Here is a 13,890-nt window from a genome sequence, read left to right on the forward strand (position 1 = left end):
AATGTGTTTGAATTCCTAAGGGACCAAACTGCTTAGGTCATCGGTCCCTAGACTTACACACTACTTAAACTAATTTATGCTAAGAACAATACACACACCCATGCCTGAGGGAGGACTCGAACCTCCGGCGGGAGGGACCGTGTGGTGTCACCGCCAGACACCACACTTGCTAGGTGGTAGCCTTTAAATCGGCCGCGGTCCGTTAGTATACGTCGGACCCGCATGTCACCACTATCAGCGATTGCAGACCGAGCGCCGCCACATGGCAGGTCTAGTCTAGAGAGACTCCCTAGCACTCGACCCAGTTGTACAGCCGACTTTGCTAGTGATGGTTCACTGTCTACATACGCTCTCATTTACCGAGACGACAGTTTAGCATAGCCTTCAGCTACGTCATTTGCTATGACCTAGCAAGGCGCCATTTTCAGTTACTACGAATGTATTCTGAACAGATAATATTGTGAATTATGTACCGTCAAGAGCGACGTTCATCATTAACGGATTAAAGTTAAGTATCAAACTGATTACGTCTGCTTTCTGAATTCTAATTCCTTATGTTCCAGACCTCACGTCAGTATAGTCCTTCCCTCCACATGCCAGCCTGCGTGAGCTAAATCGCGTGCATTTCGGCCTCCACTAGTAACACGTTGTTGGTTCTTCTGCCAACACAACAGACCGCGCAGTCCGTGACATGACACCTCAAACTGCATGGCCACTCCACTCTGCTGTGTATGCAACAGAAGGTATTTTTGTTGTATCACTGATTAAGGTTTCTGACAAAACATTCACAAATGGAGTGTGGATAAAATGATTTCCCACATGTCTCTTGCTGCAAGCTGCTGCTAGTGTAATTTTATCCTGATAGGATCAACGAGTTTGTTACATAAGGCACTGACGTAAGATCACAAGTTCTGTTCTGAAAACTAGTTGTCTGAATGTTCCAGTCGACTACAAAAAAAAAAATATATATATATATATATATATATATATATATATATATATATATATATATATATATATATATATATATATATATATATATATTTTGTAGTTGACTGGAGCATTCAGACAACTAGTTTTCAGAACAGAACTTGTGATCTTACGTCAGTGCTTGTGTCTGTATATGTGTGGATGGATATGTGTGTGTGTGCGCGAAGTCTTTCCGCTCCCGGGATTGGAATGACTCCTTGCCCTCTCCCTTAGAACCCGCATCCTTTCGTCTTTCCCTCTCCTTCCCTCTTTCCTGGTGGGGCGGCGGTTTGTTGCGGGGGCTTGGGTTTTGTGTGTATGTGTTTGTGTTTGTTTGTGTGTCTGTCGACGTGCCAGCGCTTTCGTTTGGTGAGTCACATCATCTTTGTTTTTGGATATATATATATATAACAGAGGGAAACATTCCACGTGGAAAAAATATATCTAAAAAGAAAGATGATGAGACTTACCAAACAAAAGCGCTGGCAGGTCGATAGACACACAAACAAACACAAATATACACACAAAATTCAAGCTTTCGCAACAAACTGTTGCCTCATCAGGAAAGAGGGAAGGAGAGGGAAAGACGAAAGGATGTGGGTTTTAAGGGAGAGGGTAAGGAGTCATTCCAATCCCGGGAGCGGAAAGACTTACCTTAGAGGGAAAAAAGGACAGGTATACACTCGCACACACACACATATCCATCCACACATACAGACACAAGCAGACATATTTAAAGACGAAGAGTTTGGGCAGAGATGTCAGTCGAGGTGGAAGAGTAGAGGCAAAGAAGTTATTGAGAGACAGGTGAGGTATGAGTGGCGGCAACTTGAAATTAGCGGAGATTGAGGCCTGGCGGATAACGAGAAGAGAGGATATACTGAAGGGCAAGTTCCCATCTCCGGAGTTCGGATAGGTTGGTGTTGGTGGGAAGTATCCAGATAACCCGGACGGTGTAACACTGTGCCAAGATGTGCTGGCTGTGCACCAAGGCATGTTTAGCCACAGGGTGATCCTCATTGCCAACAAACACTGTCTGCCTGTGTCCATTCATGCGAATGGACAGTTTGTTGCTGGTCATTCCCAGATAGAATGCATCACAGTGTAGGCAGGTCAGTTGGTAAATCACGTGGGTGCTTTCACACGTGGCTCTGCCTTTGATCGTGTACACCTTCCGGGTTACAGGACTGGAGTAGGTGGTGGTGGGAGGGTGCATGGGACAGGTTTTGCACCGGGGGCGGTTACAAGGATAGGAGCCAGAGGGTAGGGAAGGTGGTTTGGGGATTTCATAGGGATGAACTAACAGGTTACGAAGGTTAGGTGGACGGCGGAAAGACACTCTTGGCGGAGTGGGGAGGATTTCATGAAGGATGGATCTCATTTCAGGGCAGGATTTGAGGAAGTCGTATCCCTGCTGGAGAGCCACATTCAGAGTCTGGTCCAGTCCCGGAAAGTATCCTGTAACAAGTGGGGCACTTTTGTGGTTCTTCTGTGGGGGATTCTGGGTTTGAGGGGATGAGGAAGTGGCTCTGGTTATTTGCTTCTGTACCCATGGCTGTTCCCTTTAATTGTTGGTATGTCTGGCCTTCAAAAGTGAAGAAGTTGTGGGTCAGGATGAAGCTGGCTAAGGTAATGAGGAAAGAGGTTTTAGGTAGGGTGGCAGGTGATCGGCGTGAAAGGAAATGCTCCATCGCAGCGAGGCCCTGGACGTGCGGAATATTTGTGTATAAGGAAGTGGCATCAATGGTTACAAGGATGGTTTCCGGGGGTAACAGATTGGGTAAGGATTCCAGGCGTTCAAGGAAGTGGTTGGTGTCTTTGATGAAGGATGGCAGACTGCATGTAATGGGTTGAAGGTGTTGATCTACATAGGCAGAGATACGTTCTGTGGGGGCTTGGTAACCAGCTACAATGGGGCGGCCGGGATGATTGGGTTTGTGGATTTTAGGAAGAAGGTAGAAGGTTGGGGTGCGGGGTGTCGGTGGGGTCAGGAGGTTGATGGAGTCAGGTGAAAGGTTTTGCAGGGGGCCTAAGGTTCTGAGGATTCCTTGAAGCTCTGCCTGGACATCGGGAATGGGGTTACCTTGGCAAACTTTGTATGTGGTGTTGTCTGAAAGCTGACGCAGTCCCTCAGCCACATACTCCCGACGATCAAGTACCACGGTCGTGGAACCCTTGTCCGCCGGAAGAATGACGATGGATCGGTCAGCCTTCAGATCACGGATAGCCTGGGCTTCAGCAGTGGTGATGTTGGGTGTAGGATTAAGGTTTTTTAAGAAGGATTGAGATGCAAGGCTGGAAGTCAGAAATTCCTGGAAGGTTTGGAGAGGGTGATTTTGAGGAAGAGGAGGTGGGTCCCGCTGTGACGGAGGACGGAACTGTTCCAGGCAGGGTTCAATTTGGATGGTGTCTTGGGGAGTTGGATCATTAGGAGTAGGATTAGGATCATTTTTCTTCGTGGCAAAGTGATATTTCCAGCAGAGAGTACGGGTGTAGGACAGTAAATCTTTGACGAGGGCTGTTTGGTTGAATCTGGGAGTGGGGCTGAAGGTGAGGCCTTTGGATAGGACAGAGGTTTCGGATTGGGAGAGAGGTTTGGAGGAAAGGTTAACTACTGAATTGGGGTGTTGTGGTTCCAGATTGTGTTGAAAGGAATTTTGAGGTTTTGGAGGGAGTGGAGCTGGAAGTGGGAGATTGAGTAGAAGGGAGAGACTGGGTTTGTGTGCAATGAGAGGTGGTTGAGGTTTGCTGGAAAGGTTGTGAAGGGTGAGTGAGTTGCCTTTCCGGAGGTGGGAAACCAGGAGATTGGATAGTTTTTTGAGGTGGAGGGTGGCATGCTGTTCTAATTTACGGTTGGCCTGTAGGAGGATGCTCTGAACAGCCGGTGTGGATGTGGGAGAGGAAAGATTAAGGACTTTTATTAAGGATAGGAGTTGACGGGTGTGTTCATTGGCTGAGTTGATGTGTAGGTGAAGGATTAGGTGGGTGAGGGCAATGGATTGTTCAGTTTGGAACTGGTATAGGGACTGATGGAAGGAAGGGTTGCAGCCAGAGATGGGAACTTTAAGTGTGAGGCCTTTGGGGGTAATGCCAAATGTCAGACAAACCTGAGAAATAGAATATGGGAGCGTAATCTGGCTAGGGCGAAGGCATGTCTGCGGAGGGAATGTAAATAAAACTTAATGGGGTCGTTGTGGGGGTGTTGTGCGGGTGACATGGTACTAGAAGGTCGAAAGTGTAACGTGAGGCTGAAATGAAAATGAATATAAAAATATGTGGGGAGAGATAAAGGTGAAGTAGAAAGCAAATGGAGATCTGGTGTGAAAAGAGGCGAAAAGGGGTTGGTTGGAGCTGGGTTATGTTGATCCTGTGGTGAAATAGTGTAGGTAGAAAACGATGTACATAAAGGTTAGGTGGTTGTGTTGCCGCCAAAACACGTTAAAGGGTGGAGAAATTCGGGAAAATTTCGAAAAAACTACGTGAGGATGTATTAAAAGTAGTGGTATGGTGGTGGCAGATTATGGAAATGAGGCTAACAATTGTCTGGTGGAGAAATAATAACGTTAGATATAACGTTATATATATATATATATATATATATATATATATATATATATATATATATATACGATGTGACTTACAAAATGAAAGTGCTGGCAGGTCGACAGACACACAAACAAACACAAACATACACACAAAATTCAAGCTTTCGCAACAAACTGTTGCCTCATCAGGAAAGAGGGGAAGGAGAGGGAAAGACGAAAGGATGTGGGTTTTAAGGGAGAGGGTAAGGAGTCATTCCAATCCCGGGAGCGGAAAGACTTACCTTAGGGGGGAAAAAGGACAGGTATACACTCGCACACACGCACATATCCATCCACACATATACAGACACAAGCACACATATTTAAAGACAAAGGGTTTGGGCAGAGATGTCAGTCGAGGCGGAAGTGAAGAGGCAAAGATGATGTTGAATGACAGGTGAGGTATGAGTGGCGGCAACTTGAAATTAGCGGAGATTGAGGCCTGGTGGGTAACGGGAAGAGGATATATTGAAAAGCAAGTTCCCATCTCCGGAGTTCGGATAGGTTGGTGTTGGTGGGAAGTATCCAGATAACCCGGACGGTGTAACACTGTGCCAAGATGTGCTGGCCGTGCACCAAGGCATGTTTAGCCACAGGGTGATCCTCATTACCAACAAACACTGTCTGCCTGTGTCCATTCATGCGAATGGACAGTTTGTTGCTGGTCATTCCCAGATAGAATGCATCACAGTGTAGGCAGGTCAGTTGGTAAATCACGTGGGTGCTTTCACATGTGGCTCTGCCTTTGATCGTGTACACCTTCCGGGTTACAGGACTGGAGTAGGTGGTGGTGGGAGGGTGCATGGGACAGGTTTTACACTGGGGGCGGTTACAAGGATAGGAGCCAGAGGGTAGGGAAGGTGGTTTGGGGATTTCATAGGGATGAACTAACAGGTTACGAAGGTTAGGTGGACGGCGGAAAGACACTCTTGGTGGAGTGGGGAGGATTTCATGAAGGATGGATCTCATTTCAGGGCAGGATTTGAGGAAGTCGTATCCCTGCTGGAGAGCCGCATTCAGAGTCTGGTCCAGTCCCGGAAAGTATCCTGTCACAAGTGGGGCACTTTTGTGGTTCTTCTGTGGGGGATTCTGGGTTTGAGGGGAAGAGGAAGTGGCTCTGGTTATTTGCTTCTGTACCAGGTCGGGAGGGTAGTTGCGAGATGCGAAAGCTGTTGTCAGGTTGTTGGTGTAATGGTTCAGGGATTCCGGACTGGAGCAGATTCGTTTGCCACGAAGACCTAGGCTGTAGGGAAGGGACCGTTTGATGTGGAATGGGTGGCAGCTGTCATAATGCAGGTATTGTTGCTTGTTGGTGGGTCTGATGTGGATGGACGTGTGAAGCTGGCCATTGGACAGGTGGAGGTCAACGTCAAGGAAAGTGGCATGGGATTTGGAGTAGGACCAGGTGAATCCGATGGAACCAAAGGAATTGAGGTTGGAAAGGAAATTCTGAAGTTCTTCTTCACTGTGAGTCCAGATCATGAAGATGTCATCAATAAATCTGTACCAAACTTTGGGTTGGCAGGCCTGGGTAACCAAGAAGGCTTCCTCTAAGCGACCCATGAATAGGTTGGCGTACGAGGGGGCCATCCTGGTACCCATGGCTGTTCCCTTTAATTGTTGGTATGTCTGGCCTTCAAAAGTTAAGAAGTTGTGGGTCAAGATGAAACTGGCTAAGGTGATGAGGAAAGAGGTTTTAGGTAGGGTGGCAGGTGATCGGCGTGAAAGGAAGTGCTCCATCGCAGCGAGGCCCTGGACGTGCAGAATATTTGTGTATAAGGAAGTGGCATCAATGGTTACAAGGATGGTTTCCGGGGGTAACAGATTGGGTAAGGATTCCAGGCGTTTGAGAAAGTGGTTGATGTCTTTGATGAAGGATGGGAGACTGCATGTAATGGGTTGAAGGTGTTGATCTACGCAGGCAGAGATACGTTCTGTGGGGGCTTGGTAACCAGCTACAATGGGGCGGCCGGGATGATTGGGTTTGTGCATTTTAGCAAGAAGGTAGAAGGTAGGGGTGCGGGGTGTCGGTGGGGTCAGGAGGTTGATGGAGTCCAGCTCCGCCTGGACATCGGGAATGGGGTTACCTTGGCAAACTTTGTATGTGGTGAGACCTGAGTTTCTCCTGGCGTATACAACTTTCAAATAACTTCCGGGAATTCAGCCAGGTAACACTTTCAGCGACCGCCGATATTTCAGCGGGAGAACACCCCGCCTCACTATCGATAGCTCTGACTTTGGTCATCTTTGGTGGCACTAGTGTTCAGTGTGTGTGTTATCTTTCCTGCTTCTGTCGCAGAACCGAGGTATTAAATTTGCATGCACGCCGCCTGTCCGTTGCAGTTTGCCTTGAAAATGGCGGGGTGTTCTCCCGCCGAAATATCGGCGGTCGCTGAAAGTGTTACCTGGCTGAATTCCCGGAAGTTATTTGAAAGTTGTATACGCCAGGAGAAACTCAGGTCTCACATTGTTTACCTCTACGGGGAGGAAATGTATCGGTGTTTACGTAAGTTGGATAAACTTCGTAGCTGTCGAGTTAGACTGCAATGTGCTTTGTCGTTTTTATTGAGGTGTCGTGATGAAAATCATGTCCCAACATTTGCTAAGGTTGTGCACCATATTAATTCACCTGCCGCCAATCGTATCAAGCAACGTGCTGGCTTGGCTCTTGTTCGCGAAAGGATTCGTTTTACTCGTCGACGTTTGGATTCTGTTTCCAAAGAATTGTATCGTTTTCATTTAATGGTTGCATCTGAAGTGTCTGATTTCACTTGGGATTGGTTGGACGGTGCCTCATGGACCCAAGCTGACTGGGAGTACAACTCCGTTACTGCCCGGCATTTGGCAAAGTTTGAACGTTTTCATCGCGCGGAGTCGGATGTTATATCTCGACGTTCTGTGATAAATCTCACAGAGAAATCTTTTGACGACGCAACCTTATCCGTGCTAGGGAAGGGTTTAAATTTTGCACCCACTCCGAAGAATTTGCCGGTAGTTGATTTTATTAGTTCAATTGAACAGGCAGTTTGCAAACTACCTCCTGACGCTGCAGAGGAAGTAAGGAGGGAGGCATGCCGTGTTTTGACTAGGGCTCGTCCACCCAAGAGTAATGTAACAGCAGCAGAGAGGGCTGCTTTACGCTCTCTCAAAGTCGATCCCAGTATTGTTATTTTACCTGCTGACAAGGGCAATGCCACCGTTGTTTTAAATAAACCTGATTATGTACAAAAGATGCAACGTTTACTATCTGATTCAGCGTATCGCAGAATCGATGCTGACCCCACGAAAAGTGTTGAGAGAAAGACCAACAGCCTCCTGAAAAAAAGTGGTTTTTCGCAGGACACAATCAAGAGGCTTAACACCTACAGTGCCATTCCCCCTAGGTTATATGGCCTTCCAAAGGTTCATAAGGAAGGGGTTCCTTTCCGTCCTATAGTGAGTAACATAGGCGCTCCGACATATCGTGTATCCAAGCATCTTGCTTCTCTGTTGAGTCCACAAGTAGGACAGTGTGAACATCATATCAGGAACTCAGCTGATTTTTTACGTCGTTTGGAGGGACTGAGGCTGAATGACTCTGATATTTTAGTGAGTTTCGATGTGGTCTCTCTCTTCACTCGTGTTCCTCTGTCTGATTCGTTGCGGTTAATTGAAGCCAGGTTTGGTACTGATTTAACTAATCTCTTTAGGCATGTGTTGACATCCACTTACTTTTTATTTAATGACCAGTATTACGAGCAGACAGATGGAGTTGCGATGGGTAGTCCGTTGTCACCTGTGATCGCAAATTTATTTATGGAAGACTTCGAGGAACGTGCATTGGAGTCGGCGCCTTTAAAACCCGCCTGTTTCTTTAGATACGTTGACGATACCTTCGTTGTTTGGCCTCACGGTAGGGAGAATTTGAATGTCTTTCTAGAACATCTGAACTCGATCCACCCGAACATTCGTTTTACAATGGAGGTGGAGGAGGATGGTTGCCTTCCCTTTCTCGACGTGTTGGTTAGGAGGAAGGATGATGGATCATTGGGACATGCAGTCTACAGGAAACGTACTCACACCGATCTGTACTTACAAGCTAATAGTTGTCACCATTCGGCTCAGCGTGAAGGGGTACTTCGTACCTTGGTACACAGGGCACATGTCGTTTCTGACGCTGAGACTTTGCCAGCTGAGCTGTCCCATCTTGAAGTTACATTTCGTCAAAATGGTTATAGTGATAGACAGATTGAACGTGCGTTGCGCTATCGACCAACTGTACATCGGGTGATTGATGATAATTCTGGGTCAACACCTAAGTCTACTGCCTTTTTGCCTTACGTAGGAAACACGTCCAATAAGATCGGTCGTATTTTACGGAAATACGATGTGAAATGTGTTTTCCGACCTCCATCTAAAATCAGAGCACTTTTGAGTTCCGTTAAGGATGATCTTGGATTGCGTAAGGCAGGTGTGTATCGTATTCCCTGTAGCTGCGGTATGGCATATATTGGTCAAACTATCAGGACCGTGGAGGACAGATGTACTGAGCATAAACGGCACACACGATTACAGCAGCCAAATAGATCTGCTATTGCCGAACATTGCTTGGATACTGGTCACCCCATGTTATATAATAACACCGAGATATTGGCATGCACGTCCAGCTATTGGGACAGTGTCATTAAGGAGGCAGTTGAGATTAAACTAGCGAGCAACCTCGTTAACAGGGATGGAGGTTTCTGTTTAAACTCTGTTTGGAATCCGGCTCTCCCCCTTGTCAAAAAACAGAGGAACAGAGTCAATGCCGCCTCACCTGTGAATTCATAGTCTCACTATCGATAGCTCTGACTTTGGTCATCTTTGGTGGCACTAGTGTTCAGTGTGTGTGTTATCTTTCCTGCTTCTGTCGCAGAACCGAGGTATTAAATTTGCATGCACGCCGCCTGTCCGTTGCAGTTTGCCTTGAAAATGGCGGGGTGTTCTCCCGCCGAAATATCGGCGGTCGCTGAAAGTGTTACCTGGCTGAATTCCCGGAAGTTATTTGAAATTTGTATGTGGTGTTGTCTGAAAGCTGACGCAGTCCCTCAGCCACATACTCCCGACGATCAAGTACCACGGTCGTGGAACCCTTGTCCGCCGGAAGAATGACGATGGATCGGTCAGCCTTCAGATCACGGATAGCCTGGGCTTCAGCAGTGGTGATGTTGGGAGTAGGATTAAGGTTTTTTAAGAAGGATTGAGATGCAAGGCTGGAAGTCAGAAATTCCTGGAAGGTTTGGAGAGGGTGATTTTGAGGAAGAGGAGGTGGGTCCCGCTGCGACGGAGGACGGAACTGTTCCAGGCAGGGTTCAATTTGGATGGTGTTTTGGGGAGTTGGATCATTAGGAGTAGGATTAGGATCATTTTTCTTCGTGGCAAAGTGATATTTCCAGCAGAGAGTACGGGTGTAGGACAATAAATCTTTGACAAGGGCTGTTTGGTTGAATCTGGGAGTGGGGCTGAAGGTGAGGCCTTTGGATAGGACAGAGGTTTCGGATTGGGAGAGAGGTTTGGAGGAAAGGTTAACTACTGAATTGGGATGTTGTGGTTCCAGGTTGTGTTGATTGGAATTTTGAGGTTTTAGAGGGAGTGGAGCTGGAAGTGGGAGATTGAGTAGATGGGAGAGACTGGGTTGGTGTGCAATGAGAGGAGGTTGAGGTTTGCTGGAAAGGTTGTGAAGGGTGAGTGAGTTGCCTTTCCGGAGGTGGGAAACCAGGAGATTGGATAGTTTTTTGAGGTGGAGGGTGGCATGCTGTTCTAATTTACGGTTGGCCTGTAGGAGGATGCTCTGAACAGCCGGTGTGGATGTGGGAGAGGAAAGATTAAGGACTTTTATTAAGGATAGGAGTTGACGGGTGTGTTCATTGGCTGAGTTGATGTGTAGGTGAAGGATTAGGTGGGTGAGGGCAATGGATTGTTCAGTTTCGAACTGGTATAGGGACTGATGGAAAGAAGGGTTGCAGCCAGAGATGGGAACTTTAAGTGTGAGGCCTTTGGGGGTAATGCCAAATGTCAGACAAGCCTGAGAAAATAAAATATGTGAGCGTAATCTGGCTAGGGTGAAGGCATGTTTGCGGAGGGAATGTAAATAAAACTTAATGGGGTCGTTGTGGGGGTGTTGTGAGGGTGACATGGTATTAGAAGGTGGAAAGTGTAACATGAGGCTGAAATGAAAATGAAAATAAAAATATATGGGAAGAGATAAAGGTGGACTGGAAAGTAACTGGAGATCTGGTGTGAAAAAAGGTGAGAAGGTGTTGGTTACAGCTGGGCTATGTTGGACTTGGGTTGGTAGACAGCAATGTGCACAAAGGTTAGGTGGTTGTGTTGCCGCCAAAACACGTTAAAGGACGGAGAAATTCGGGAAAATTTCGAAAAAAACTGCGTGTAATATATTAAAAGGAGTGGTTTTGTGGTGGCAGATTATGAAAATGAGGCTAACAATTGTCTGACGAGGAAATAATGACGTTAAAACCTGTGGGAAGCGGATAAAAATTATCAGTGATGTGGGAAAAACGGAAATGGAAATAAAGCGAAAGTTATTAGAATTAGCCGAAATGGTTGTTTTAAAGGTGAAAGGAACTGTTTGTGAACTAGAAATGGTGGATTTTATAGCGGCGGTAGTGTTGAAAGCGGTAAAAAAATTTTTTGGTTATGGTTTGGAAGTGGGTTACGTATTATTAAGTATATATAGGCAGGATAAAATTGTATAGCAGATTACGGTAAAAAGGAGAAGGTGAATACAAAGTGAAACTACTGGCAAAAACAGAAAGAGAAAATAAGACGACAGAAAAGATTTCGAAATGCAACAGTGACAATAACAAACGTAATTGTTGGGTTCAAATTACTGATATCAATATAATAGAGGGAAACATTCCACGTGGGAAAAATATATGTAAAAACAAAGATGATGTGACTTACCGAACGAAAGCACTGGCAGGTTGATAGACACACAAAAAAACACAAACACACACACAAAATTCAAGCTTTCGCAACAAACTGTTGCCTCATCAGGAAAGAGGGGAAGGAGAGGGAAAGACGAAAGGATGTGGGTTTTAAGGGAGAGGGTAAGGAGTCATTCCAATCCCGGGAGCGGAAAAACTTACCTTAGGGGGAAAAAAGGACAGGTATACACTCGCACACACGCACATATCCATCCACACATATACAGACACAAGCACACATATTTAAAGACAAAGGGTTTGGGCAGAGATGTCAGTCGAGGCGGAAGTGAAGAGGCAAAGATGATGTTGAATGACAGGTGAGGTATGAGTGGCGGCAACTTGAAATTAGCGGAGATTGAGGCCTGGTGGGTAACGGGAAGAGAGGATATATTGAAGAGCAAGTTCCCATCTCCGGAGTTCGGATAGGTTGGTGTTGGTGGGAAGTATCCAGATAACCCGGACGGTGTAACACTGTGCCAAGATGTGCTGGCCGTGCACCAAGGCATGTTTAGCCACAGGGTGATCCTCATTACCAACAAACACTGTCTGCCTGTGTCCATTCATGCGAATGGACAGTTTGTTGCTGGTCATTCCCAGATAGAATGCATCACAGTGTAGGCAGGTCAGTTGGTAAATCACGTGGGTGCTTTCACATGAGGCTCTGCCTTTGATCGTGTACACCTTCCGGGTTACAGGACTGGAGTAGGTGGTGGTGGGAGGGTGCATGGGACAGGTTTTACACCGGGGGCGGTTACAAGGATAGGAGCCAGAGGGTAGGGAAGGTGGTTTGGGGATTTCATAGGGATGAACTAACAGGTTACGAAGGTTAGGTGGACGGCGGAAAGACACTCTTGGTGGAGTGGGGAGGATTTCATGAAGGATGGTTCTCATTTCAGGGCAGGATTTGAGGAAGTCTTATCCCTGCTGGAGAGTCGCATTCAGAGTCTGGTCAGTCCCGGAAAGTATCCTGTCACAAGTGGGGCACTTTTGTGGTTCTTCTGTGGGGGATTCTGGGTTCGAGGGGATGAGGAAGTGGCTCTGGTTATTTGCTTCTGTACCAGGTCGGGAGGGTAGTTGCGAGATGCGAAAGCTGTTGTCAGGTTGTTGGTGTAATGGTTCAGGGATTCCGGACTGGAGCAGATTCGTTTGCCACGAAGACCTAGGCTGTAGGGAAGGGACCGTTTGATGTGGAATGGGTGGCAGCTGTCATAATGCAGGTACTGTTGCTTGTTGGTGGGTTTGATGTGGACGGACGTGTGAAGCTGGCCATTGGTAGCTGGTTACCAAGCCCTCACAGAATGTATCTCTGCCTACGTAGATCAACACCTTCAACCCATTACATGCAGTCTCCCATCCTTCATCAAAGACATCAACCACTTTCTCGAACGCCTGGAATCCTTACCCAATCTGTTACCCCCGGAAACCATCCTTGTAACCATTGATGCCACTTCCTTATACACAAATATTCCGCACGTCCAGGGCCTCGCTGCGATGGAGCACTTCCTTTCACGCCGATCACCTGCCACCCTACCTAAAACCTCTTTCCTCATCACCTTAGCCAGCTTCATCTTGACCCACAACTTCTTCACTTTTGAAGGCCAGACATACCAACAATTAAAGGGAACAGCCATGGGTACCAGGATGGCCCCCTCGTACGCCAACCTATTCATGGGTCGCTTAGAGGAAGCCTTCTTGGTTACCCAGGCCTGCCAACCCAAAGTTTGGTACAGATTTATTGATGACATCTTCATGATCTGGACTCACAGTGAAGAAGAACTTCAGAATTTCCTCTCCAACCTCAATTCCTTTGGTTGCATCAGATTCTCCTGGTCCTACTCCAAATCCCATGCCACTTTCCTTGACGTTGACCTCCACCTGTCCAATGGCCAGCTTCACACGTCCGTCCACATCAAACCCACCAACAAGCAACAGTACCTGCATTATGACAGCTGCCACCCATTCCACATCAAACGGTCCCTTCCCTACAGCCTAGGTCTTCGTGGCAAATGAATCTGCTCCAGTCCGGAATCCCTGAACCATTACACCAACAACCTGACAACAGCTTTCGCATCTCGCAACTACCCTCCCGACCTGGTACAGAAGCAAATAACCAGAGCCACTTCCTCATCCCCTCGAACCCAGAATCCCCCACAGAAGAACCACAAAAGTGCCCCACTTGTGACAGGATACTTTCCGGGACTGGACCAGACTCTGAATGCGGCTCTCCAGCAGGGATACGACTTCCTCAAATCCTGCCCTGAAATGAGATCCATCCTTCATGAAATCCTCCCCACTCCACCAAGAGTGTCTTTCCGCCGTCCACCTAACCTTCGTAACCTGTTAGTTCATCCCTATGAAATCCCCAAACCACC

General features: G+C 47.0%; 1 protein-coding gene across 5 annotated transcripts in view; it reads right to left on the reverse strand.

The window, feature by feature from the left end:
- The window catches only part of LOC126204398 (TBC1 domain family member 4), a 914,874-nt gene that overhangs the window by 15,927 nt on the left and 885,057 nt on the right, over nt 1-13,890 (reverse strand). The window lies entirely within an intron of this gene.

The sequence above is a fragment of the Schistocerca nitens genome, chromosome 9 (assembly GCF_023898315.1).
Source record: "Schistocerca nitens isolate TAMUIC-IGC-003100 chromosome 9, iqSchNite1.1, whole genome shotgun sequence".
NCBI classification, from domain to species: domain Eukaryota; kingdom Metazoa; phylum Arthropoda; class Insecta; order Orthoptera; family Acrididae; genus Schistocerca; species Schistocerca nitens.